Raw genomic sequence first — 27,586 nt, forward strand, 5'->3', positions numbered from 1 at the left:
GAGACAGTCCCGCAGTGCAGGGGTTGCCAGGGAGGCAGTGCAAGTGGAGAGTGGCTGGGCCCAGGGTCGGGGAGAGTGGCCCAGTTGCAGATTCAGTGCAGTTTCAGCGAAGAATTAGCAGGGGAGAGGGAGAGAGAAAGCAGAAGCAAAGAGGAAGGTTTTGAGGTGCTTCCTGAACCGGAGATGGTTCTCCTCAAGTTTCAGGGAGGCAGGAAGGCTGTTCCAGAGGGAGGCCCCTGCCGCGGAGAGAGATCTACCCCCAGCACGTTGCTTCGAGAAGCGGCTGACCCTGAGGGAGTTGGAGACGGATGAGCGCAGGGATCGGGAAGGAAGATATTTAGGAAGAGAGAGTTGAAGGTATTTAGGCCCCAGGCCCCAGAAGGCCTTGTGGACAATGCAGAGGGTTTTGAACTTTATCCTCGCAGCCACTGGGAGCCAGTGTAGAGATTTCAGTCCTGGAGAGATACGGTCCCTGGGCTTGAGGCCAAGGACAAGTCTCGCAGTTCTGTTCTGGGGACCCTGGGTCCCCAGAACCCCTAGCAGGGTCGAACTGGGGAACGGAATTGTCTCGGGCAGCAATAAAAAAGTGGCCTACACTTGCAAATGACAAATCATTCCTTTTGTGACAGACCGTTTGAATTGTACCCAAAGTTGAGTGTTTTGATAAAATATGATGCGAATTGTCCAGTTTAAAGAAAATGTATTCAGTAACACCGGTCAAAACTACGAGCCGCCGGGTGAAGTAACTTATCAAACTAGCCTACATGGGTCAAAAAGTGACCCACTTTGACCAAAAAACGTCCCACACCAGCATTTTGCGGTTTTGGTTTGGGCGTTGCCCTATAGGCCAGTTTGAGCATGGGCAACAGGACTCTTTGCACAGGAAAATGCACACGTGTTTCCTGCTATGACGTTGTTCTTGTGTATGGAAGTTCACCATATTTGTCATGCAACTGCTCAGGCCAGATTTCAACATAACACATTTGGGGAAGTTCATCAATATTTTCATGCATAAAATCATTCCTCAAAAAACATGATTTTTTGTTTGTATCGTGATTTTGATAGAGCGAGAAAGTGCATGCTTTCAGGATTCATATAATGAAATGTATCACTTAAATTAGTAGGGGTTTTTGGGACACATTTAGCCCTTCGATCAAAATGGTACAAATGCCGAATATATCTGTTCATGCGCAGTAGCGATTTAGAGACACAATGAAAAGAACAATATAGAGCATAACATTAGAAATTAACCACAAGTCAAAACACAGACTAGGTCCTGGTGGCTAAAACTATCTAAAGATCATAACACAAAATGCAGACCCAGAGACACCTCCCAACACTCATCTCCATCCTGTCTCCTACTACACCACAGCACCTAGATGACAAAAACGCAAGGAAACGGGATTAAATATGATGTGCTAGAAGAATGTTCCATTGCTCCAAGCAATAAACATGGTTCTATGCGATATTTCCACATTTAGAAGGCTGCATACAAAAAAGAGCAATTTTTGTTGTCTGATTTTGAACGGCCTTCAAATGCAGAAATATAACATCTTTCACAGCACCGCCTCACAGCCCCTAGGTAGCTGATACCCCGCCCACACCCGCCCCACCGTCTCCCATGCTTGTGGGATTTTGTAGAAATTGCCAGGTTTCACCCGCTGAGCACCACTTTCCTTCCTTGCCCAAAGCATGACCTGCAACACCCCACCATAGAAACACTTACACAGACACACAAACGTTCAAACACACTCACATTTACCAGCTCCCAGGCTGCCTCCCACTCCTTTACCCATCACACACATTCCCCTTCATCCCCCACACAGGCATATATACTTACAGAAAAAAACACACACACACACACAGATAAACATTTACCTAGGATGCCTGCGCCTTCCTTCTTTTGGCTCTGCCGTGCCAGTCAGCCCCTTCACACACTCGTGTGCATCCAGGGGCATGAAAGTTCGATTTAGAAAGACCGCTCAGAGCACTCTCCAAGCAGTCTTTCTAAATCAATCTGTTTTATTTCGCTTACATTAAAACATATTTTCACTCTACACCATAACATTGAATAATAAATATACAGTTTAACACAAGAAAGTTGCAAAAATAGGACAACATGGAAAGACAAATATTCACTACAACAAATCAGACAAAGCATTTAAAGCATTTAAAATTGTCTATGAAAAAACAGTTAAATGATCTGTTAAATTAACAATTTTCCCTAGAAAATATTTGGTCTTTGCAGCACATGTTGAAGGTACCTATATTAGACATCCCATGATCCTGCATCTAGACACACATGCATTTATTGATGTTCTTGCAAGCTTTGTTGATTTTCCAGTGCATTGTTCTGCCCCTCTGTTCCCACAGCAGTGAACTGCATTTGAGGATTCCAGCTGCTCTGACTTCCTCTGTTCCAGCAAGTCCCAATTTAGGCTCAGGGACAAGATACATCATTTTCCTCTTCAATCTCAGTCAGGGGATGGTATCAGGAACCTGCAGGTGTCTTCATCTCGACTGAGGAGCATGTGAACCGGTGCAACAGCAGTAACCCCTAATGTTCCCTGGGGATGGGAACACCTGCCTTCATCTCACAACTGGAGGACTTTGGAAAGGACAGCTTTGCCAAGAGGGTTCAAATGAATTATTCTTGCCTTGAGGTCCAAAACAAAATCAAAGAAGGACTGGGCAACCCCTGTCTTATAAATATAAAAGGTTAAAGGGGATTGGATAAAAGCAAACTTGCTTTAGTGATCGAATCCCTGTCAAGGTGAAAAGTGACTTTTGCCTTCTTGCATCATACACAAAGTGCTCTGCTCTGCAGCAAGTGGAGGAGACAAGAAGGAAAGAGAAGCTGACTATTCTAGCTTTGCCCCTTCGCAATCCTGCAGCTTTGAAGACTCTTTGGTATGAAACACCCTGGTGTGAGGCTGGCCCTTTTGTTAAGAGTGTGCCTATTTGAAACATGGTTCCCAGGAGCTCTCCTGCTGAGAGTTTTCTGGTCTGGAGAGGTGTGTTACCCAATGTCTCAAAGGATCAAAGGGAGACTGTGTTCCTACCTAAGTCATAGGCAATGGCACAAGTCTAGGGGAAAATGGCAGTTGTGATAAAGAGACACCTACTGTTCCCTCCACCAGCTCTGAAAGAACAGTAGGCTGGTGGATGGCATCACTCCCCTAGGACATAAGGTGTCCAAAAGCACACCTGTGTCCAAAAGCAAACTGGTGTCCAAAAGCCCACAAACTCGACCTTGGTGTGCTTTTGGACACCTCGTGTCCTAGGGAAGGGATACCCTCCACCAGCCCTATTGTTCTTTCAGAGGTTGTCCTTGCTCTTTGTTAGTTGCCTCTCAAATGTTCCTCGGGCTTTGTGGGCAAGTCCTTCTTTTGCGTTTTATGCAAGCTGGACTTCTGCCCCCTTCGTTCTTCCTCTTTTTTAATCAGCTGGTGTCTCTTTCTCAAAACCAACTGGCATTTTCCGCTGGACACTTACCGCGGCCTACGACTTGGCCGGGTACCGATCTGATATCCGACGTTCCCTCCTCCTCCCTCTCGCCATTGTTTTTTTAAACATACTTCTTCTCTACTAAATATATGGGGAGGGTTGGGTGGGAAAACTCGGATCTCCTTTGCCTTGCCTCCAACAAGCTTACCCAAACTGGGTGTGCTTGTTTTTCTGTTGTGCCTTCCCTCTTGCTGCTGCCATTACTTATCTGCCCTTGTGCCTTTAATATTCACCAGGGGAGGTGGACCGCTCCATGTCCCCTGATGCTTTCCTTCACACCTCACCTCCCCTACTCATGTGCTACTTCCTTTTTGCCCTGGTAACCATGGGTGACGGCGTGCCTGAATCACACCAGACTTAATCCTCAGCCTTTACACTGCTCTTAATCCAATTTGATTTCTCATATATTGATTTTGAGCAGTAGCCTAACACTGTATTTGTATTTTCACTAGCGCATATCCTACCCCATTCGCTACACTGCTCTGTGCTGTTGTGTTAACTCAACTTGTCTACAAGTTACTGAACTGGTTTGCATTGCTGTGCTGTATTCTTAACTCATGGTATCAGTAACTTACCTAATCAAACTTGCTGATACCTAACATGACCCTTCCAGCAATGCGCTTAATATGATATGTGCCTGTAACCCACCTGTTATGACTCTTCCAGCCCTGAGGATGATATGTACCTGTAAGCCACCTGATATGACCTTCCAGCCCTGCGCTGAGTATATGTGCCTGAAACCCACCTGTAGTGATCCTTCCAGCCCTGCGCTGAGTATGATATGTGCCTGTAACCCACCTGATATGACCCTCCAGCCCTGCGCTGAGTTTGATATGTGTCTGTAATCCACCTTATATGACACTTCCAGCCCTGCACTGAGTATGATATGTGCCTGTAACACACCTGATATGACCTTCCAGCCCTGCGCTGAGTATATGTGCCTGAAACCCACCTGTAGTGATCCTTCCAGCCCTGCGCTGAGTATGATATGTGCCTGTAACCCACCTGATATGACCCTCCAGCCCTGCGCTGAGTTTGATATGTGTCTGTAATCCACCTTATATGACACTTCCAGCCCTGCACTGAGTATGATATGTGCCTGTAACACACCTGATATGACCCTTCCAGCCCTGTGCTGAGTATGATATGTGCCTGTAACCCACCTGATATGATCCTTCCAACCCTGCGCTGAGTATATGTCCTGTAATCCACCTCATATGACCCTTGAGCCCCGCGCTGAGAATGATATATGCCTGTAACCCACCCAATTTGACCTCTGAGTATTACGAGTAACATGTTGTGCAACAGCGCCTTGATACTTGAGTGCTTAGTGCGCTTTACAAATGGAAAATAAATAAATAAATACAATTGTACATTGCTTGCAGAGGTAGAGAGGCAGAGAGAGGCCATCTGGCTACAAATCCAAATAGCCTTTCTACAGCTAAGCTGGGCCCACAGGCTTGACATGAGCAAAATACAAATACAGATCTGATGTGGCTTTAATAACCAAACCAAACCAAAACACCAAAACCTAGGAATGGCTTATTCTTATAGAGTACCCTACCGCCAGACAGATAGTGTTCACAATTATCATGGTTTTGGATCAGAGGTGCAGATTAACTTGCAACCTCTTTCTGCTTTGACTTTGTTTTCAGAGCAGTTGTCATGCAACCTTTGAACCTGCTCTTTGTGACTGAAGATTAAGAACTTCAGACAAGGAGAATGGTGTAGTAGGGCACATGTGTTCACTATGCTTTTGGCATGGAGCTTTCTGAAATGTAGGGCTGATTAGGAGACAACCCTTTCTGAGACAGAATTGTCCACACCATTTTATTATTTAATAAAAAATTATAAAGGCAGGGATTTCACACCCTCACCAGATGGCAATTCCTCACAACCACCTCCCATGATTTCTGTGCAGTCAGACAATGTGGCATCCAAAAAACAGATAAAACTATCATTTTAAGGTAGGTGCCCTTTGTGCAGCCTAAATTATCCTCGCCTACATATAGAACAAGAACATCGGGCACACCTACACTTTTAGGATCTATGGACCACAAATATTACATAACAATTGCCCATTTAATGATGCAATGTCCATACCACTTTATATTGCATCCAAGTTGTTCCACCATACCAAGTCCCACACTCGACACAAAACAACAAAGTCTGTGGATCCTGGAGTCACCAATAATCCAAAACTTGTGTTTTATATTAACAACCTGAAAAAACAAAGAAATAATGAAACAATGCACCAATATTTACTTATAGAAACACTCTACAAACACACATAAAGGAACATATAATAAGAGGAACAAACAAAATGCACAGCAGCGTAAACCTACAATGATTTATGTATTCATTTGAATTTAAAAAAGGCTTATTCCAAAGCAAGTGGAAGTTCACGTGTATGTGTTTCAACTTTACTCAAGTGAAGGCACCATATTCGGCCTGCTTTTCTGTTAGTCCTTCATAAAAGCGTTTGTGACAAAGCAACAGCCTTTTGATTCAAATGTGTATTTTAAACCTGCAAGTTATCAAGCATTCGTCTCCCACATGTACACCAAATAGAAAGGGATAACCTTTCTTGTTGTGTACCTTGTAAATGTGTCCTGCAAGTTTGCCTGTGAATTTCCACTTCAGCTTTGTTGTAGCAATTTAGCAGCCTGATATAGAGCATTGCAATTAGAATGTATTTTAAAACTTGCTTTTGCAAGTGAATGAATGAGTAGTTCAAGGCAGGTGGCTGTGGTGGGCTATGTTCAGTACACCGTTCGTAACTTTAATCCAACAGCTGTACCTTAAATAAATACACATGAATCAATTAAAATAATAACAAATTAAATTTAGAACACTAGTGATGTACCTATAATTAAGGACATTTTTGAGACACCACAAACATCAGAGTAAATGTTGGTATGACCACTTAATTTTGGCGTGACCATATATTCCAAATGAGGCGTTAGAAATTAAATTCAATCATAATGGAGCCATCAATTAAATGTACCTCATTGGCAGCCATCCTGATGACATTATCTATACTACACACGACGGACCATAGTGTGAGGCCACAGATATGATTCCTCTATTTTCGATGTATGCTCCTGTATTAAGATTAGAGGAGTTCCTGAAGCAAGAAGGTTGATGGGCAATCCAAGAAGAATGGGTAAGATGAAGAATAGGCTGAGTCATAGTACAGAGAAAAAAGTTAAGACGTTTTAGCAATATGGAATGCATGAAAGGAAGTGCGATCTATAGAAACTGATGAGGGCCTTTATGGTGCTACTTGAGTGCATGTCCATGATGAAAAGGGCGGCCACAACCATGGTTATGGAGACCGTCAGAACAAGAAACAAACAACACTGATATGTGAGCAATTGAATTTCTACTCACTTGAAAAGCAGAAGCGCTATAGCCCTGGCCCAAAAATATTACAGCTAAATGTATTTATTCAGCTAAAAAAGATTCACTACATATTTTCAATACCTTGGCCCTCATTACGAGTTGACCCGTCTGGAAATAAGGTGCCTGTACCATTGTGTATCACACCTTTCTGGACCGACCACCTCCAAGTCTGCCGGTAGGGGCAATAATCTACTACCAGGCCTGACCTGCCGGTAGATCAGGCCCCGACTGGCAGACAATTGCTGCAATCACATGCACCGTTTTAACTGGTACCTGGGATTGCAGCATCCCCATCCCATGGAATCCTATGGGACTCCATGGGAATGGGGATTTACTGGCGTCTCCGCCACCCGTAATATCCCGGTAACACTGGGATTTCGGGCGGCAGAGACAGTATATTAACCGGTATCCTGCCAAAATTACCGCCAAGATACCAGGGAACTCATAATGAGCCCCACCTTTTCAATGGAGCCACTAAGAAGATGAAGCTGTCAATTTTTGAAAACATATTGAAAAAGCAAACAGATGTGGCAGCTGTCATAGACAATATGGGTAGGCCTCAATAGAACAGCAATATCATAGTGTCAAAAAACATACATCACATGAAACAAAACATATACATATAAAAAAAAACATCCAATATTTTCATATATACCACATGAAGCACAGAAATCGTATCCCACATGTTTCGGCCATGAAAGTGTCCTCTGTGGTAAGTATAGGACTTCTTTCAAGGGAGGAGGAGAAAGGCAGGGGCTAAAGCCACTTCACCTTATCTGTAAATAAATGCCCGAAACATTCTAAAATGGGTCTATCAATGGGACACTAAGGCGTCTTCAATGGAATGGTCTTTTCATAGAGCATCAACAATTCCAACTTTTAATCTATCCCCCATAACAGATAAGGATTTAGAAAATATTATCACTCAACTAAAGCCAACAAGATGTAAAAATGATATATATACTACTATGATAATTAAGACTTGTGCCCCCTCACAAATTACCTCCATACGCCAATTCGTTAATACATCCATATCCACCGGCACGATTCCGCAGGATCTTAAGAAATCTGGGTTATGCCAATCCTGAAAAAACCTGGCCTATCTGTTGATATGCCAAATAATTATCGCCCAATTACCAACACTGCATTTCTACTTAAGATCTTGGACCGGGTGGCGTACATTCAAATTGCAGACCATTTAAAGTCATACCCCATCCTTAACAACCACCAGTCTGGTTTCCGAGTTGGATATGGTACTGAAACAGCGCTTCTCGAACTCAAGTCTACACTGCTGGCTCGTATGGATAAGAAGGAGGCATCTTTACTCATGCTGTTGGATCTTTCCGCGGCCTTCGATCTGGTGGACCATGATATCATGGCCACCAGGTTGTCTGAAGTGGCCAACTTCTCCCCTCTAGCTTGCAAATGGGTTTTGTCTTTTCTCAGTAATCGTGACAGTAGAGTCTTTCATGGTAGTGCTGAATCGGAGCCTATTATCACATCTTGTGGTGTCCCTGAGGGTGATTGTACTTCTCCCTGCTTCTACAATATTTTTATGGCCCCATTGTTTGCAATGCTTGACCACGAGAATATTATATTTACCAACTACACGGATGACACTCAATGTGTCATCCCGCTTTCTGGCTCTCACACTCTGGACGAACTGGCCATCTATAGAGTCTTCTCTCTAATTGAGACCTGGATGGTTCATAATAAGTTAGCATTGAATAAATCAAAAACCGAACTGTTGGTCATTGGCTCCCCACACACTATCACTAAACTTGGTCCACTGTATGATAATTTCCAACTGGGAGAAGAATCTATCAAACCACTAAAAAAAGTGAAAACCTTGGGAGTGACATTCGATCAACACATGACCATGAAACAACATGTTGGTAGCCTTGTTTCGTCATGTGCCTACTATATTAAACTCTTAGCACACTTAAGGCCTCTTATTTCCCAGGACAATGCAGAGACTATTGCAAGAGCTATTATAGGCTCTAAAATAAACTGCTCTAGCCTTCTTATGGGAATTGATAAGGCTGATTGCAATAGGCTACACATCTGTCAAAACGGGGCTATTACAGCTGTCATGAAACTTAAATATAGAGACCATGTTACACCAGCTAGACGTGAGCTCTATTGGCTACCTGTGGCCTCTAGATTCCTATTCCGCACTCTGACTATTGTACATAAGTGTAGATCGGGGAATATGCCTGGATACTTACAACAGCTACTATCCACAAGAACTAGCTCAATATAACTGAGGTCAAATAATCTACATCTCCTGTTCGAACCAAGGTGCAACACTGTTAGAGCAGCCAACTCAGCTTTCTTTGCCAATGGTCCTAGAGCTTGGAATGCTCTTCCGCTGGAGCTGAGATCCATGGACTCCTTAGAACTGTTTAAGAAACGGTTAAATACCTATTTGTTCCATTAGACCACCCTGATGCTCTTGTTATATTAACTGGTTGCCTGCTGTATGAACATGCTTTATTTTTTGTTTGTTCTGTCTTGTAGCGCCCTCACGCCCTCGGGTTCATGGACGCGCTATACACATGTATTAAAGTAAAGTAAAGTAAAATGGTGCACTAATGCTGAATATTAAATTAAGAAAATGGACACACTAACATTGTATCCACTCTTACTTTACATTTGATTGGAGTAAGGAGAAGCCGTATGTGGAATACCAGCCCAGATGTCCAATAAAATACCCCAGAGGGTGTAGGTTGAAATCCAACCTGCACATGCCTAATGACCTTTGCTATTACATTAAAAAAAAAGCATTCATGGAACAAAAATAAATCTGTGAGCACTGCACTATCATATAAGAAAACATCTTACAACATGTTTTGAAAGTTGATGTCAACAATTCTGCACCCAGTTATACAGACACAGGAGAAACAAAGCTCACACATCGATTCTGGGTGTTACTGACAGATGCAGTTTTATTCATTGTTTTGCAAGCCAAGGAAAAACAGCATTGTGAGTCTAATGGGAACTGACTGCTCTAACCTGAGCCCCTCTCCAGACCTCTCACCTTCATAGTTCACTGGACACCTGACAGAACCAAAACCTGAGAACATTCTAGAACTATCACTAGGCCTGCTGGCGCACACATCACACCTCCCGCCAAGTACAAATAGACACGTGCCAAATCATAGTCCATGTACAGTTTCCACTTCCAGTTACTAGGTCTGACAACTCCCGCAGAGGGGCCTAGGTACTCCACCAACATGATAACGTCCCGTCATTTACGAGCAGTCCCAGTCTCTGCCAGTTCTAGCTGGCTTTGGCAATCACACGAGTGTCAGGAACCTAGCACTGATTCTGCCGACCAGCACTTTTCAGTCCATCATAGAGCGCATGCCCACAAAGCCACATGGGGAGAGCAAGTAGTGGCAAAGACACTGCAATTGGGTTATATCTCAAAGTCTGCTTCCAAAGGAACAACTCCGGGATTCAGTTTGTGAGATAATAGGGGGCACGGCAACTTGGTTTTGTTGTTGAATATTGTCCGTGATGGTTCAGTTGCCTTATTTATTTTCACTTTATTTCTTTTACTTAACCCACACATGCACACTATCACAAATATACAGGCCTACAACTGACTTGTCATAGCAATATGCTCCCACCTCTTCATAAACAAACAACCCATAAAAGCCACTTGCATGGCACACAAAACTCAAACAATCCTTTCAAACATACCCTTTACACAAAACACTTAACACAAAACACATCTCACAGATTCAAAGTGCGTCCAGAAACAAACCAAAACATCACAAGAGTCATCACCTCATAACAAGGAATCCACATAGCCATATCATGACCACTCACTCACACACAACCCACACACGCTGCATTAAAATGTAAGGAATATTAATGAAGCTAGACAAAATCCCTTCTGCACTGTTCTAGACAGAAAAGTCCACATACGTGACTGACTCATGCTGCACCCCTTTGAACATACCAAGTAACATTTGTGTGACTAGTCAATGAGTTAACAGGAATCTGTTAAAGATAGTGCACAAAACATCATACACCCCTTAAAAAGCACGCCATGTACTAACATTTCGATTTCAGAATTTGCTGATGCACATTATGTGAACGTTACGCCCCTTAATATACCGCACAGCACCCACAAACATACACAAGTCACAAGTTCAAAACACACCAAAACACAATCCAAAACATCCCAACTGTCTATTGGCACTGCTAATCACTAGAAACATGTAAAGCAATAAACAAATACATGATAACACTCATGTTTATGAAATAACGTAGATGTATTTACAAAACCTCCATCTCCATTGCCTCAGGAAAAGAACATCTCTTGCTGCTCTGGAAAGACAACCCCTGGACAGACCCCACACCTCAGTACCATGGCCCAAGACACTAGCTGTAGTGCTGCAAGATCAACTGATACGCTGCCCAGCTACAAAGATCATGTATCACAACGAAAAATAAAAGCATCTGTAAAAATGCAGTTTAATTTTCCTTACCTTGACACCACAATAAAAGAGAAGCAGGACATGGAAAAAAAAGAACTTCAGCACTCCAGAGGAAGACTAAAACCTCACATAAAAACGCCACTACCATCATTTCCGTATGCAGAAAGGAAAAATCATCACGTAAAAGTCTTAATAAATACTTCCTATTTAACAATAGCAACTAATGTTAGTATCAGAAAAACATTACTTTCTTAGTAAAACAAATAACTACTGTCACTAGTACATCCAACAACAAATATCATGTTTACAACTGGAACATATCTATACATGTATTAACTGCTTATAAGTTTCATAGTTCCAATAGACAGACAATGGCTACACTAGAAGAAGAAGAGCAGCCACAAACAACTACAGTGCACCACCGGAAAACATTGCAAAATTAATGGAAGTCAAGAACACCTGGGAAAGAGCAAGAATAAATTACCCATGCCACCATTACTGTCATGGAAATTGTTGCTTGCATGGAATTTGCATCTTGCAGTAAGGGAACCAATTGGCAATTTGAAAATAAATAACACACATAGAAACTTGGTATTTTTTTTTGTATTTGGTTTATTACAAACCTTACACACAAGAACATGTACATACCAAAATAGATTATCACTACATGTATTTATTTACAATTCTCTTTTGATCACAAAGAATGTACAATAGATAAGAAATCAGATGTGTCAGAAAACAGTGAGCTTCTTACAATGGGGTGAGTTTGAGGGACATTCTGGCCAGGTTGTGGAAGGCAGTAAATTGAACAGTCACCGGGGACAATATATAAGTAGTGGACATACATAGATTAAGTAAAACCAACATTAGACATTTTTAAGTGTAGGTAGGCCGTACGGCCAGCTGTGCTCGAGACGTGTCCATGATGGGTAAAGTGCTAGAATGGAGGCAGAGGAAGTGATCATTATATAATCATTACGTAATCAATACATCATTAATAATCCTAACAACCATAACATTCTAAAATCAGATACACCATATTCAAGCATAACATCTGATAATATTACAATTAATCTTCAGCAAATATCACTATTAAAAATTGTAATTCAGTTTCAAGTCCTTTAGAAAGCTTGCTGCCTTAATTAATAACGATGTGGGCTATCCTACTAAAATCCAATGCCAAAATGAAAAGGCATAAAATTAAACGACATCATGCACATAATCTTTAAAGAATTGTTCTATTTTCTCCAGGAGTGAAGGGCAAAATATAAATACATGTTTAAGAGTTTCTACGCGCTGATGGCAGAACCTACATATATTGCTAGTGCTTGGTCATTTAGCAATATGTATGTGTACATTTACTACAGAACTAATGTCCTAACACAGCCACAGAAAGGTACCAGCCTGGGAAAATGGCACTACAAAGAACATCAGGGCCACAATTCGAGACACGCACAGCCATCAATACAGTAAGTGAACTGTTTAACTATACAAAACCTCACCTGTGCCAAAAACTGTAGAAGTATAAAAACATACAATGTGTCTCACTTACACGCACTACATAAAACCTGAGTTAGTAGAGTTGCAAACCTTAACTATGTTAGAACAATTGTGTGAGACTAAAACAACATATCTCAACAACAATAAAATGTAACTACATAGGTATATCCATTTACAGAACCAGCTTCACAAGTGTGCCACGCCTAAACACAATTGATGAAATGGGGGTCACTGCAGCACAAAATGACTTCAACATTAACATAAAATCATGCTAGTAAATGCACTTTATAAAATACAAATTACCTACTTAAGGTTAGCTTCTCTTATGCACGCTTATATTTTCTTTAGAAAATAATATATATCCAATTCATTTGATATATACATATGCTCATTTAAAACAACCATAAGCTTCCTTCGAATTCACTATCCTTGTAATAGACAACTAAATGTTAAGCATTTTTATGCATTCCTGTATTTTTCTCAGAAAAGTACTAAAACCTTGTTAGCTCCTAATTATTGTATATACATTTATACTACTCATAAACCACCATATGCTATTTTTTAATTTATCATTCTTGTTATAGGCAACCACGTGTAATTGCTGAACCCGTATTCCTTAACCAAACTCCCTGGATGTTATCGTCCTTCTTGAGACAAGACCTCCAGAAGACCCCGTTTATACTTCACACAAGGTTAGCAAGCCTAGTTTTGTTCATTTGTGATTCTTAGAATGCTGGATTTTTTTGAAAAATGCAGGCAATGGCATTTATAAAACTGCAAACCATAACTATTATGCCGTATCAATACTTTGTGATTTCATGGAAATGTTGTTATGAAACTGTATGATGATGAGTTCACAAAAATAAGGATATTTGCCACAGCAGTCATCAGAAGTTAATGCTCTGAAATTTGAACTGATTGTTCGTTGCTAACTAATTCGCACTTATATAATTCTGTTAAAATTGATATTATTTCTTTGTTTTAATAGAAACTATGAAAATTCTCGATTTATGTACCCCTGATGAAGAGAGAAATCTCGAAACACGTTGGGTGATCACATTATGGATTAAAGTCAAGTTCTTGTGTTAAAAAACGTGTTACTGTTTTTCATTTATATCTTGCTTTGACTGAAATTTGTTAGTCAATTTGACTCACAGTAGATAAGACTATATAAATGTACCTAAAATATATGAAGCTCATTGGGTGACTCTATAGGACAGTTTTACAACACATTGCCTTATAAGAGTACATCACACTGCCACATTTTTTTTCTGTATATACAGATTATAGATAGTGTGCAGGGGACGGGAGTTCCCCATTTTGGGAACATCCACCCTCTTTTTTGAGAAACTTGTTGAGGCCAGGAGACTGGTTGATGAGGCTAAATCTCATGTAAGTGCGTCTTACTATATCCATTCATCCCTGCCACAGCTGCTTCCTCTCGTTCCAGTTAGAGGAGCTGTTTTATACGTTTACATCCCTTCCTTTCAGACAGTGTTTCACCATTTGGTGCTTTGCCAAGCTACTAAGGCCTTTGGAGGCATTCCTCAGGGCACAAGGAATCAGATTGCTGATGTACCTAGACAATAATATTAGCATGGCTGAGCCCCGTGGGTGATCTGGGTACAGGCTCAGTTGAGTTGTCCATAGAGTTTTTTGCAATCCCTTGGGTTTGTAAAAAACTGAAAGAAATCAGATTTGCCCCCATTTCCGATTATGCAGTTTCTGGACTTTACAGTCAACTGAAAGGAGTCACCTTTGAGCCTTGTGGCTTCGACGGTTTTCTCTATCAAAAAGGAACTTCAGCATTAGGCAACCCATAGATGGCCAGGGTATTTGAACTTCTGTCCTCTTCCATAAAAGATATTTTTCCATGTCCACCGCATTACATAGATCTTCATAGCCTAAAGATGCTGGCCTTATTAGGGTGTTTAGAACATTCCCATTGGGTCCAGCTTTCCACAGAAATAAATCCAGAGTTAATGTGGTGTGAAATTGCAGAGGGGCTCATGCACTTCCTTGGGTTCTACATGTCAAGAATATGGCTAGGATTTAGACTTTGAGATGTTTTGGTTATCCCCAGAATGTATCAATAAAAAGTGATATGATTAAAGAATGTGCCATGGACTATTTCTTGGAAGAATCAGTTTAAAAACTAAACTAGATGCTGAATATTGTATACATAAGTATCAGATGGGGTATTAAGTGTGCCTAAGTCAAATATAACTCTTAAAGGCAAGATGGCTGTACCTGAAATGCACATTGGGCGTCCTTCCTTTGGCAAACTTCTCTTCCAGTTGGAATGGGTTGTATAGGGAATAGTGCCCATGTTGCAAAATCTTGAATCAAACGGGGGAGCGTTTCTATTCCTATACACATTGTACAGCTCGATAAGGAAACCTAATGTAAAGATATGTTTATAAAATCACAATGTGAGGCAGATAACTGAGGCCATGTCATTGTGCATATCTAGCCAGCACCCCAATGCTATATATGCTGCGTCTAATTATATTTGGAGGGCATGGTTCTGGAAACAGAAATTGGTAAATTCTGCAGAATAATATGAATAGTCTAAGGATCAGACTATTTAATTCTAGTTTATTAGGTAGTACTCCATTTCCACGTTTTCAATCAAGCCATACTTAAGCTGAATTAATGCTTATTATTGTTTTGATCATAGATTTTTTCATTTTAAATTGCCAATCAAATTGTTGTTGTTTTGATATGGCTTTAATGGTGAAGTGTACGCTTGTATATATAGTTGTGTGTACATTTATTGCATAATTCATTTTGATTTGATGAAGTCAAATAATCAGAAATAAAACAGATTAAGTAAGTAGGTTAGTTAAAGTGGCGCATTCTGCACATGGACTCGTGGAAAAAGCAGGGGCATGTTCACCCTTCACTTAGAATCAGATGCAAGTATACACAGATGGGGCATCACGTGTGGTGATAACTTGAGTGAGTCACTGTGGAATATCAACACTTTAGAGCTGCTTGGGTTTTTTTTTGCAGTTGGGTACTTTGCAGCAAGGTTCTCTCAATGTGTGGTCAGCCTCCTCATGACAACTAAATGGTCATTCGGTATAGCAATAATTTGGGTGTCAATCACTCCCAATTACTAGCAGACCTGGCAAACATGTGCTAGTGTAATGGATACATACTTACAACATTGGGAATCAGGAGTTCACTATGCACCCCCCACATTTTTTGCTTATCTCGTGTACTCTTGAGGCTCAGCAAGGGTGTTGATAACACTGTATTGGTATCCTCTAGTCCTGCAACCGAACATGATAGAGCCAATCCTGTTCCCCCTTTTCAGTGATCTTCTGCTAGATCGTTAATGCCACCTCATCTGATGGTTCTGGATGGTTCCCTTCAGTCAATGGCTTAGAATGTCTCAGAGCTACATAGTCATCAGGAGACCTTATGGGAGAGGATTCTAGATTCATTTGACTTTCTAAGTGCCCCAGTATGATCAGGGCCTATGTTTATATGTGGAAGAGCTGGGTGGGCTGAGGCACGTCAAGGGGTCTTGTTTCCTTTCAATCAGAATTATACTAGGCAGTACATTTTCTGGAATCATTCAAAAGTCAGAAAATAAAATACTGTATGGCATATTTGCCCGAATGTTGGTTATATGAAAAACTCGTATAGCCTAGAAATTTGAACAAATATGCCATACAAAACATTACATTGAAGAAGGGCAGTGTGGGCTGTGGGGGTGTCCACTGCACCGTTCTTTACTGTAATGTGAGTGGGGATTTCTCCAACTCAATAAAGTATTACAAATAAAAAGCAGACCCTGCGGCAGCGGTTCCCATCCACGCAAGTGTAGGGAAACAAAATTGCAGAGGGATGTTGGAGACGGCGGCACACAAGGAGGGGTGCTGCCCACAGGTACGTATGGGGCTGGGGGCAAGGGCAAAGTATGAAATGTTCAGGGGAGAGAAGACCAAAAGTTATTTTCAGAAAAATAACCTCCAGTCTTTTCTCCCTCAAACATTTCAGCCACAGGCTTTCAACCCAAATCCCTTTTTCTGGCTACTAGTGTTACTTATTGTATTGCACTGTGAATTCCTATAAGTAAGCAATCTTGTCTAGGCACGCTCTGATTGAGGGTCTGCCAGCAAGGAAAATCTGTTGGTCTGCATATTGCTAAAAGACATCAGGTTGGGGAATTCCCCAATACCTTGGTATTCTAGTTTGTGGGAAGTCAATTTTGCATTGTCATTGTTCAGAAACTGTAAATACCAAAACAGACTAGAGGGAAACAACCAAGCAGGCATATGAACCTTAAACAGCAAACAACAAAATGTTTGTGGGTGTTGAAGAAACTCTGTTTTGTGAGGGAAAGTTTCAAGGGCCAAAACTGGCAAATGCAATGCACCAGTCTGCTTGTTTAAATACAAAATTACATCTTTTATTTTTTATCATACAATCATAAAAACATGGACCAAAACTAAGCCCCTTTTCATAAATCAATTTGTTCATCAGATAGCAGTTCAAGGGAACAGACAGTGATTAGATAACACATGCAAAAAAAAACATTATTTCCCGTCACTAGTTTATCTAAAGTGTCATGTGCTAAACACAACAATCTATTGTTTCTTTAAAAAACGCATCAATCATACCATTCATACTCAATTAATTCTGTTCATCCTAGTTTATAAAACCAATTTATCTTCCAACATGTTTCTTTTCTGTTCATTGTTGAATGATTGTCTAGAAATTCATCAGGGTCTATCTGTTGAAAACAATGTGCTATATCGTCTTTCTTTACAGAATCATATGTCTTTTAGTGGCAGGTCTGTTGGGCTCTGGAGCAGTGTCGCTGAAGACTTGAACACTGGTCCAGTGGATCCACTTCTACTTAATCAAATGGATGACCAAACTTCTCCCTAAAACAGAGTAAACATTGGTATCTTGTTACCATATATCTTGTTGTTTTATTCAGACTTAGAAGCACATCCTATTTGTTAAGGATAGCTTGTGTACATTATTTACACTATTGCTATAGTCACATTTCACTATTATAGATTGTAACAGTAATGTGCGGCACAACCTAATGACAGCATGGGCATGGGAACCTCCTCAATAATCTAATTGCAACGTTTTTTAATGCCCCTCTACACTCTAGGGTAGTGGGGCTAAAAAGGGTGAAAGCGACGTGGGAGAAATCCAATTTCTGAATTTCATAAAGCAAATCTGCGTCCACCTCAAATGTCTCCTCACTAGTGTCTTGTTTAAATGAAGCCATTTTGGCGACTTACCCAAAGAGAGATACGTCGTAAATCAGTGCCAGGTGATGGTAAGTGACACGGACATTGGAACTCAGCCTGGTATTTGTCATATGCAAGATGCGGCTGCTGTAGCATGCAAGATGCTGCAGAAAAAGAAAAGCCACAGCATCATTCGATAGTGTCAGTGAGGAAACAACAATTACTTCACGATTGTGTACAGCCGTTTTAGCATTTTGCTAATAATGCAATTTGAGAACCACACACAATGGGAGTTAAGTCGTTGTCTTACCCTGAGGGATCAGCGGTGCAAGCGTACCCTCCTGGGATAGTTGTGTCGTTGTTAACCAGTGCATCCGGGACAACCAGGGTTCCGCCCTCACTACGCGTGGCATCTACTCGTTCAGTGCCAGGAACTTGGTAATCTATTTAAAAGCAATCTTGCATCAGACATTGTCGATCATGGGTGTCTTGAAGTTATATCTAAAGAAGTGCGTGGTACTTTTAAAAAGTCATGCATGCTCCCTTTAGGTGTGCATGAGCTTACTGAGACAACTGGAATCCTCCGGCAGACTGTAGCAGGGTTCCTTTCCTCAAGAGCTGCTAATGGCTCAACCCAAGAATTGCAGAATTACTGGCTAGGTCAGCGGCTGGGCCCCAGTGTTTCATTATGGGACGGTGTCATAGCTGTGTCCCCGCCTGGAATTTTGGACAGGCTTCTTCCAGGTTTTACCCGCAGCTGCAAAGTGACCAATACACAATCTTAAGTTCAAATCGGAACATTAGGTTTAGTCGTTTATAAAGTAGACGTCAAATGGAGAAACGTCCTGCTTACCAGTACACGGCTTTCATCTGCCAGTTGTCGGTTCATATTTCGGCACTTCTGGGAAACGGAGGGAGTGTGGCTTGATTCGTCATTGGTGGTTTAAATGCGTAGTCAACATGCATAGCAAGTTACTGATTGGACATTGTCGCTCACACCCTGCAGATTGGGTTAAATGCATACAGAGCCCCTTTTAAGATATCTAACCTTGCTTATTCACCTTATAACCATAGTATCTTGACTTTCAAGTTAGATACTTCAATCTAAAGGCAAAGGGCAATTCTAATGTGCGAATGGCTTTATGTTGAGCGAGAGGAGCTGGCTTCAAAAGATCACAAAGTCCTTAATGCCAAGGAGTGGTTGCACACAATATTGGAAGCAAGGGTTGTGCGGGTTTCTTACACAAATTCAGGGTGATGCCTGTATTTTAAAGCGTCCGGTCTATTTTTCATTGAGACATCTTAAGGTGCTTTGGGTAAAGAAAATCAGTAGCTGTTCCTTTCTTAATAACACCTTCTTGTCCTGATTGCTATCCATACTAGATTTCATTTTGCATAGTATGGACCATTTGAAATCATCTAGTTGATGTATTTTGTTTATCCAGTGGTCCACCAAAGGTGCATTGGGTGTTCAGTTTCTCAAGCAGTCTGCTTAGGAGCAGTTTTCCTGTCCTGCGCTTATTTTTTCCCTCTGTCTTCCCAATAAATAGTTTATTGCTCGGGCACCAGATGATGTAAACCACCATTGTGGAATTGCAATTGGTATGTTGGGTTTGTTTCCAAGGAGTTCATAAGCCAATGTCCATTTCTGTACTTTTACTTGTGTACTGGCAACATGTGCATTGACCACACGGGTGGTGTCCAACACTATCTGCCAGGCCCCATTGTTGGGTTAGGGTTGTCTGTTTTAGCGGTCATTCCGTGTGAGATGTTCTTTAAGATTTCTACTTCTCTTAAATGCAATGATAGGTCTTGCAATCGGCTGGGGGCTTCGTTCAAGGATGCTCCAATTTTTGTAGATGATCTTCTTGATGGTGTTGGACATATGACTAAAGGTGTATACAAACACAAGTTTCTCATCATTCTTAATGGATTGGTCCTTGTATTCAAGTAGCGATTCTCTATTGCTGTTGCAGAAACTGGCCTGATAATAATGACCTGTCCCTTCAGTCTTTATCAGTCAAAATGGTCATGCTCATGTGTCTCATGTCCTTCAGGCGATTTGGGTTTTTGAGAGCATTTTCTATCTCAGGAAGATCCTTCTCTCATGGCGTGGTCTCTTTTACGGTTTCTCACAGAACTAAGACATGATCCCAGTTCATTGTATTTCCCTCTTTTAGAGCTTTCTCTAGGCTTTGCGCGACAAGCTTTCTTAGGAAATATGAGAATTGCGGAGCTCCTAAGCAGGCATCCACTGACCAATACTTAACCCTTCCCTTCATGTTTCTTTCCACACTTTAGCTAGACGGATTAGGTGGATTATGTCCCAGGCTGTTATCAATATCTCCATCTGTGGTGCTCACTGTGCCAGGGGGGGCATCGTATCTAAAGCATTCTGGTCTGCGGCACAGCTAGAGGATATTCTTAGGGCTGCTGATAGGTCCACTGAACAAACCTTTGATGGGTTTTATTGCAAACCTGTTGTACACCTTTCTCTGGATGTGATTAATACGCTAGTATTTGTAATGTACTGATGTAATTTTATAAATAGCTTGGAGGCAAGTATTATCCCTGCTTTCTTCTGCCATCCCTTACATTTCTTCTTATGTTCCAACATCAGATGGTTCTGCATCAGCCCATAGGTTCTACTAACAATGGTGGCCTCATCACCCATATTCCTACATGTCTGTGGTCCTTCTTAGCTTGCCTCTCCTTATTGCAGAAATTGGCATGGTGAATGATTACTATCTCACATCAAGGAAAGAGGAGGTACTGTAATGGCTCAGAAACTGTTATAGGGCTTACTTATGGATGATTGGTCATTTTGGACTATGGACACTAGAAATTTCCTTGGAGTTGTAGTGTTGCTTTGTTTCCAATTTGTTCTTACTGCTATTTACACATGAAGAAAAGGAAGATGCATAATACTCGCCTCTATGCCATTAATAGAATCCTGAATCTCTGTCATAATTATTCAGAGCAAATGACATTAAATCAGAGAGCAAGCACAATCATTGAAGTTCTAGCAGGTATGGCCTTCCTCCTACAGTGCTGCAATAGACGACACCACTTCGAGCACTGTGTGTGATACAACTGGGAGATATGTTTGGCATTTCAAGGGAAGTGGGCTGGTGTTGTAAGCCCTAATGAACATGTGTTTCTACAATCTCTGAGTGTGGCTCCCTTTATAAATTAGAAAAACGAAGCCGTGTGTCACCACACGGTAGCCCGACATGCACTCCAAATGGGATAATATCCCTAATGTCACTCAAAAGCCTATCCACCCTGCAATCCCTAAAATGGAATGCAATGGGAGTATAGGTTCCAGCCTTATAAAATAGTTTTTTGAGAGCAAGTATTATACCAACACTTTAAACGTATAAATCTCAAAAGGAGAATGGGTATGTTACTGTGGCAACATTTAGGGCAATGGCAAATAAGCCAATATTTTCACAACAATTACTTTCAAACAAAGATGGACATATATAGCAAATGGATTTTTTTAATTACAACAAAGTATAACAAGTGGAGTACAATATTGAGTGCAGCCAGTACTCCGCACTTAATACAAAAGTCTCTATAGCTCACTGTATCATATTTCTCAAAACACAAAAATCGCTTCTTGCGAGTTCTCATAAAGGAAAGAATGGCATCTTCAAACAAATATACAATGACTAGTGTTCACAACATTCACACTAGAGCATTTTTTGATGAAACATCAAAGTCCATTAAGACCATCCCAAACGGCACCATTAAGTTCAAACAGTTGCCAATGTGTTTTGGATTACTACAGAATCCATCTTGAGGGCTATGGGTGCTATTTGTTCCAATTCTTCTAATTATATCTCAATTCAAATCTCTAAAAAACAACAAGGAACATAATCACTAAGAGATTAGAGTTTTTGTATACCACAGGAAATCACTAGTATTATTAAGAGGATTGCAAACCTCATAGTCCATCCACAGTAGATGTCAGGTAGTAGAATCAGACTCTCAGGACCACAGCGCACCACTGGGTCCGACTGTAAAAAGGTGTCAAACTTGAGGATACCCAATACCCTATGGAGAGGGAAGGATGGGGAGTGTGAATTAAAAATAGAGAAACCTCATTGTCTAGTATCATTATATTAGAAGTTACCTACCTCACACTCCTTGGTGTAGCTGCTCGCCCAACACGTCAGACACAAAGTTGAGACCATTAAAGCTGAGCTTTCATCTACAATTGTAATACATTAGATCACCTCCTCATCTACTTATAGTAAACCAAATAATTGACTCTTCCGTTTTAGTGGGTTTAAGATATTGGATTCCTCTGATCTATCATCATTGCTTTTGTCAGCTAAACCTTCTGGTTTTCCATTAGCCATCACACCTTCAAACGTGGCTAAAATTCTTTTCCATCACTTTCAGACCGAAATGCTAACATTTTCAAATCGTACTTAATGACTGGAGCATTCACAGACAAACGGAAGATAGCTGTCTTTAAACCTCTTTTTAAAAAGCCTAGCCTAAATTGCAAAGACCTCGGTCACTACCAGCCAATTACCCAACTCCCTTTGCTGGCGTAACAATTAGAGAGAGTTGTGAGTCAGCAACTATAAAGGTTTGCGGAAAATGCCAAAATATTTCATCCTGCCCAAAAAAAGGGCAGGGTCATAATTCTTCTAGACTTCTCTGCAGCACTTGAGACCGTGAACCATCATATCTTGACATCAAGGCTGCGAGATCTTGGAATACATGCCAGAGTAACATCTTGGCTAACCTCGTTCTTAAGCAGCAGACTCCGCCAAGTATGTTGGGTACGTTTTTCCTCCCAACAATACATTGTGGATTGCAGCATTCCACAGGGTTCTGCCCTGTCTCTGTACTTTTTAATATGTACCTGTGTCTTTTAATGGACTTAATTGCCAGTTTTGGAATATCGTTTATGCGGATGATTTGCAAATCAACTTAGAGTTTGAACCATTTCTCCTGCCAGAGAGGAAACCTACAACACTTGATCTACCAACCCCAGCCTGAGTCCAGAGGAAAGATAGAGCAACTGAAAGTAAACGTAGAGTGAGAAGGGTCTACAGGGGAGACACAGAAATTCTCCCCAAACTGAATTGGAAACGAAACTCACCTGCGCATGGAGAAAGCCACAAGGAAAATAAGCAGCACATGGGTGGCCAACCTACAAATGGAAATTGCAAATGGGGTAGGGCTAAAACCCTTCTTAAAGCCTTCCAGGAGATTTGTGGCTGAGGTCAATTGGAGCAATTGTGGACCAAGAGGCCAGGCATAGGGCAGACAGTGAAGTGGAATGCTAACGACACTGTGGAAGTGTTCTGAGAGAGTGCAGGTACGGTATTGCATGTAGGAGAAAGTGGTACCTGTTGAGTGTAGCGTGGTTAGGGGGATGAGAAAGGGGAGATAGAGAAATAGGCCCTGATTCATGGATTTATGTGCATGTAACACAGGGATTTGCGTGTCATTCTGCACACAAATCCCTGTTTGACGAATGGGGATTTGCATGCAGAATGGCACACACATCCACTTTTACACGCAAATAATTCAATGAATCAGGGCCATAGAGAAAGAAAGGGAGAGAAGTGTAAGGGTATTTTGAGAGGGAGTGAGACTGAGTAGAATTGATAGAGATGTATTAGAGTGTTGCGCGTGTGCAAGGTAGTAGTGGCAGTAGTGTGAGGGCAGAGTGAATCCAGAGGAAGGCAGCTGGGAAAAACAGGTGGAGACAGGGTGTAAAACCAGGAGACAGATGAGTAGATAGAACTTATTGAGGGAGAGAGGTGAGAGGGTAGGGGTGAAGGTAGAGAGAGAGAGAGAGAATAGAGGTGCAGGTATTGTGAGGGTGGTGGAAGTGAGGGGAGAGGAGAAGGAGCAGGGCGTAGACAGAAGGAGAGGGGGAATGGAGAGAAATGGGAGGGGAAAGAAAGAGGTAAAGATAGAGAGATGCGTCATTTTTGTCATGGTCTCTCAAGTTCATGAGGGAAAGATTCCATTGCACACTTTGCGAAACTGAGTGACTAGGTTGTTTCTGCTTGGACACAGAAAGATGGCCTGCTATTAAACATTATGGAAATTGCAAAAACGACCCCTCCAAGCAACCTACTTCATTTCCAATATCTAGTGCAAAAAGAAAGTGTTAAATCTGACGATTCCAGGTTAATTTAGGAAAGGGTGTAAATGTCTTCTGTGATGAACAATTGCAGGAGGGTTTTATAATGAATCCCCATGAATCCCTATTGGAGCTGCCTGCTTCGACTAAGTGCTAAAACTAGTAAGACTCGAGCGATTTTACACCAGCATGGGAATGTCAGCCTGGCATAAAAGCTAGTGGATTTTGGAGGTTGGAGACCCTGCTCTGCCTCCAAAAGCCGTCAAATTCCCCTCAGTGTTAAAAAGTTGCTAAGACAGGTGTAACACTGTTACATGTTCCGTTGGCACCTTTTTGTTAGCACTGTGGGGGACTGCTGATAGCCAGACAAAAACTGGCAAATCAGTTGTTATAAGGATATGAAAAGCACAGTTCCAGGCTACAGCCAAATAAATATCTGCCTGCATCAAATTAAATATATACTACTTTTCCAAGAAAAACTGGAGGAAAGAACATCCTTCTTTATGGATCCTGTGGACGTTTTGGATTTCATGGAAACATTCTCGGACTAATTCACAAAGCAGCACAGGGAAAATTGGAAAGCACAGTGTATGACTGGTTGGGTGTGGGGTGTGGTGGGGCGAGGTTCCAGGGGAGACAGCGAGGCAATGCATGTTCATTGGAAACTAATTTAGGTGTCTGCCTTCAGGATCACCATTATAAAGATTTGCGAGGAAGTATGAAGGCGATGGACACAAGGGTTTTGACTGGGCATTGCTATGGCACCAGCATGGCTTCCGGGTGGTGTAAAGAGAAGCAATGCCAAAAATGATGTGAAATCCAGCAAAAACAACGTAAAACTTAACATGCCGCAAAGGCAATGGACGCTAATAAAACCTATGAAATTCACGGATCTACGAAACAGTGCAACACGATGAAGATCGTTCGCATTAAGGCGTTAGTGCGAGGAGACTAACTTTGCATCAGAGCTTCCACTGGAACATAAACAGCACTAAGGAAATGACCTCTGAAGTCTGTTTCCCCAAACAATCTGAAACATGCAAAATCAACCAGAATCTACCGGGGAAATGGAAAAGTGGGAGACGCCTTCCAGATGCGTTTATTTGGGGTTATTACCAGGGGTCCAGTCCTAAAAATTAAAGGGGGGGACTCATCAACAAATGCAATGGAATGTCACAGCACCAGAAATTAGCAGAACAAGGTAAAATATGCACATTTCATTAAATTGGCTTTGCATAACCACCCGAATTGCACAGGACGAACAGGATTTGCCTTTCATAAAATCAGCACACACAAAAAACCAAGAGAGGACGGCGGTTATTACGAGTTTGGAGGTAGCCATGGTGCTTTTAGCACCACGGCTGCCTCAAAAGTCGTGTCCGGGTTCTCTGAATGGGGACTTACCGGGTCATTCCAACCTTGGAGGACCCGGTAAGTCCCCATTCAAAATACCCTTCCCCATTCCCATTTGAGCCCCCATAGGGCTCAATGGGAATGGGGAGGGAGCTAATGACGGGCCTGCAAATAGCGGGCCCGTTATTAGCTCCCTAGTCCCTTAGCGGCTCTGGCTAAGGACGGCTGGTTTTACCAGACGGCCTTAGTGGGACCCGCTAAGCGACCTCGGAATGCGGCTGTAAGGGGTTAACGGCACCAGCATCCTTACCAGCACCGTTAACCCCTTACCGCTGCACTCGTAATGAGGCCCGATATTTTCTTCTAATAGTGTTTTTGAAAACGTTAAAAGATGTGCATGTTTTAAACTCCAAGAACAAATAGAAATGTTTTCCCTGAGACGTGCAGTACCAAATTGGGACCATTTATCTTTAGTTGTTTGTTATTCTTCATCAGATTATATAGTGCAGTGGTTAAGTGTCCGGCCTACAAATCAGACTGTGGTTCGATCCCTGTGGTCAGCTTTAATGCTTACATTAAAAGAGGACATTCAATGTTTCTCATTTTAGCTGGGGGGGACTGAGTCCACCCTCTGAAAAAAGTGGGTGGATTCCGTCCCTCTTTGTGTACCCTCGTGTATCCTCGACTTGAGCCCTGGTTATTACTTTTTTCTAAAAAAGAGAACAAAAGGGGAAAGGTGGAGCGTGGGAAAGGTACACAGAGAAAAGGGGTAGGGCACAAATAGTGCCAAAAGTATAAGGAACAAAGAGAGCAAGAGAGAAAGTAGGAGAGAGCAATCGAGAGGTGGAGAGAAAAAGTGAGGGAGAAGACGAGAGAGTGGGAAAACGGGAGAGTGAAGGGAGGCCCCCAAGGAGACAATGGAGATTATGAGAGAGGGAAAGTGCAGAGGAAGGTAAGAGAGCAACAGAGCAAAAAGCGAGAAAACTGCGCCAGTGAGAGAGGGAGTAACGAGGAGAGGCAGAAAGAGAAAGCCAAAGATATTGAGCCAGACAGAGAGAGTGAGCCAGAGATGAAAAGGAGTGTTGTTAGAAAGAAAACATCTGTGGCAGTCAATCATTTGCTATGTTTTGCGAGTGGCCAGGTTTCCCTCTTGGCCCCCGTGAACCCCCTCATCACAGAGCACACCAGAGATCCGTGTTCTTGGTCCGGGCTCCACTGTCGTTCTGACGAAGCCGTAGAACGCCCCATTTATTTAAATCACATGCGGCAGAGTTACGTCACTCCGCCGCGTGTCTATGCCCTTAAAGGGGCAGCCACCACACTCCTCCTTTTCATATCAAAACAACAAAAGAGTTAGATTACACACACTACAAAACAGTACACTGCACCCAAAAATGAACACTCCTTCAATCACACCCCTCCCAGCCCCACCAGACACTTTTCAGTCCATGGGCTGTGCCCAGCAGTTCAGGGGTCCAAAACATAGTTATTGAGATGGGCAGGCTTCCCCCTCCCGTCCCTCTGGGGATACTTCCTGCCCACCTCCCGGATCGGGCCCTCCTCACCTGTGTCCCCCCGACCTGTGGAAACCAGCGGATGGGCCAGGCCACCGCCGTCATCCGCTACATCACTACAGTCCCTTCTGAGAATCGCCTCCGGCCTAGTCTCTCGAATCTTCAAGAAGAAGCTGGCATTCCGGATGACAGTGGCAGTTCCGTCTGAAGCAGTCACCATCGAGCCACGCACCGCCACCACGTCCATTGGACCAGGCTCATATGTTAGTGACAGTTTGCCTTAAGGGTGCTGGATCTTAACAAGCACTTCATCTCCCAGAGCTAGCTGCTGGGGCCAGAGTCCTCTCCTCATGTTCTCCCCCTCCGTCCTGAGACTCCTCGCCCGTTCCACCTGAGCGTTGTCACTGACAGCTGGTTCCCGCTCCCTCACTTCCTGGTGCAGACCCCTCAGACATCGTCAAAACATAGCTTCTGCTGGTGCAACTCCTGTGGGTAGCCCGGTACTCCCTTAGGAAT

Source organism: Ambystoma mexicanum, chromosome 7q (assembly GCF_040938575.1).
Source record: "Ambystoma mexicanum isolate Mex_15411 chromosome 7q, UKY_AmexF1_1, whole genome shotgun sequence".
Lineage (NCBI taxonomy): Eukaryota > Metazoa > Chordata > Amphibia > Caudata > Ambystomatidae > Ambystoma > Ambystoma mexicanum.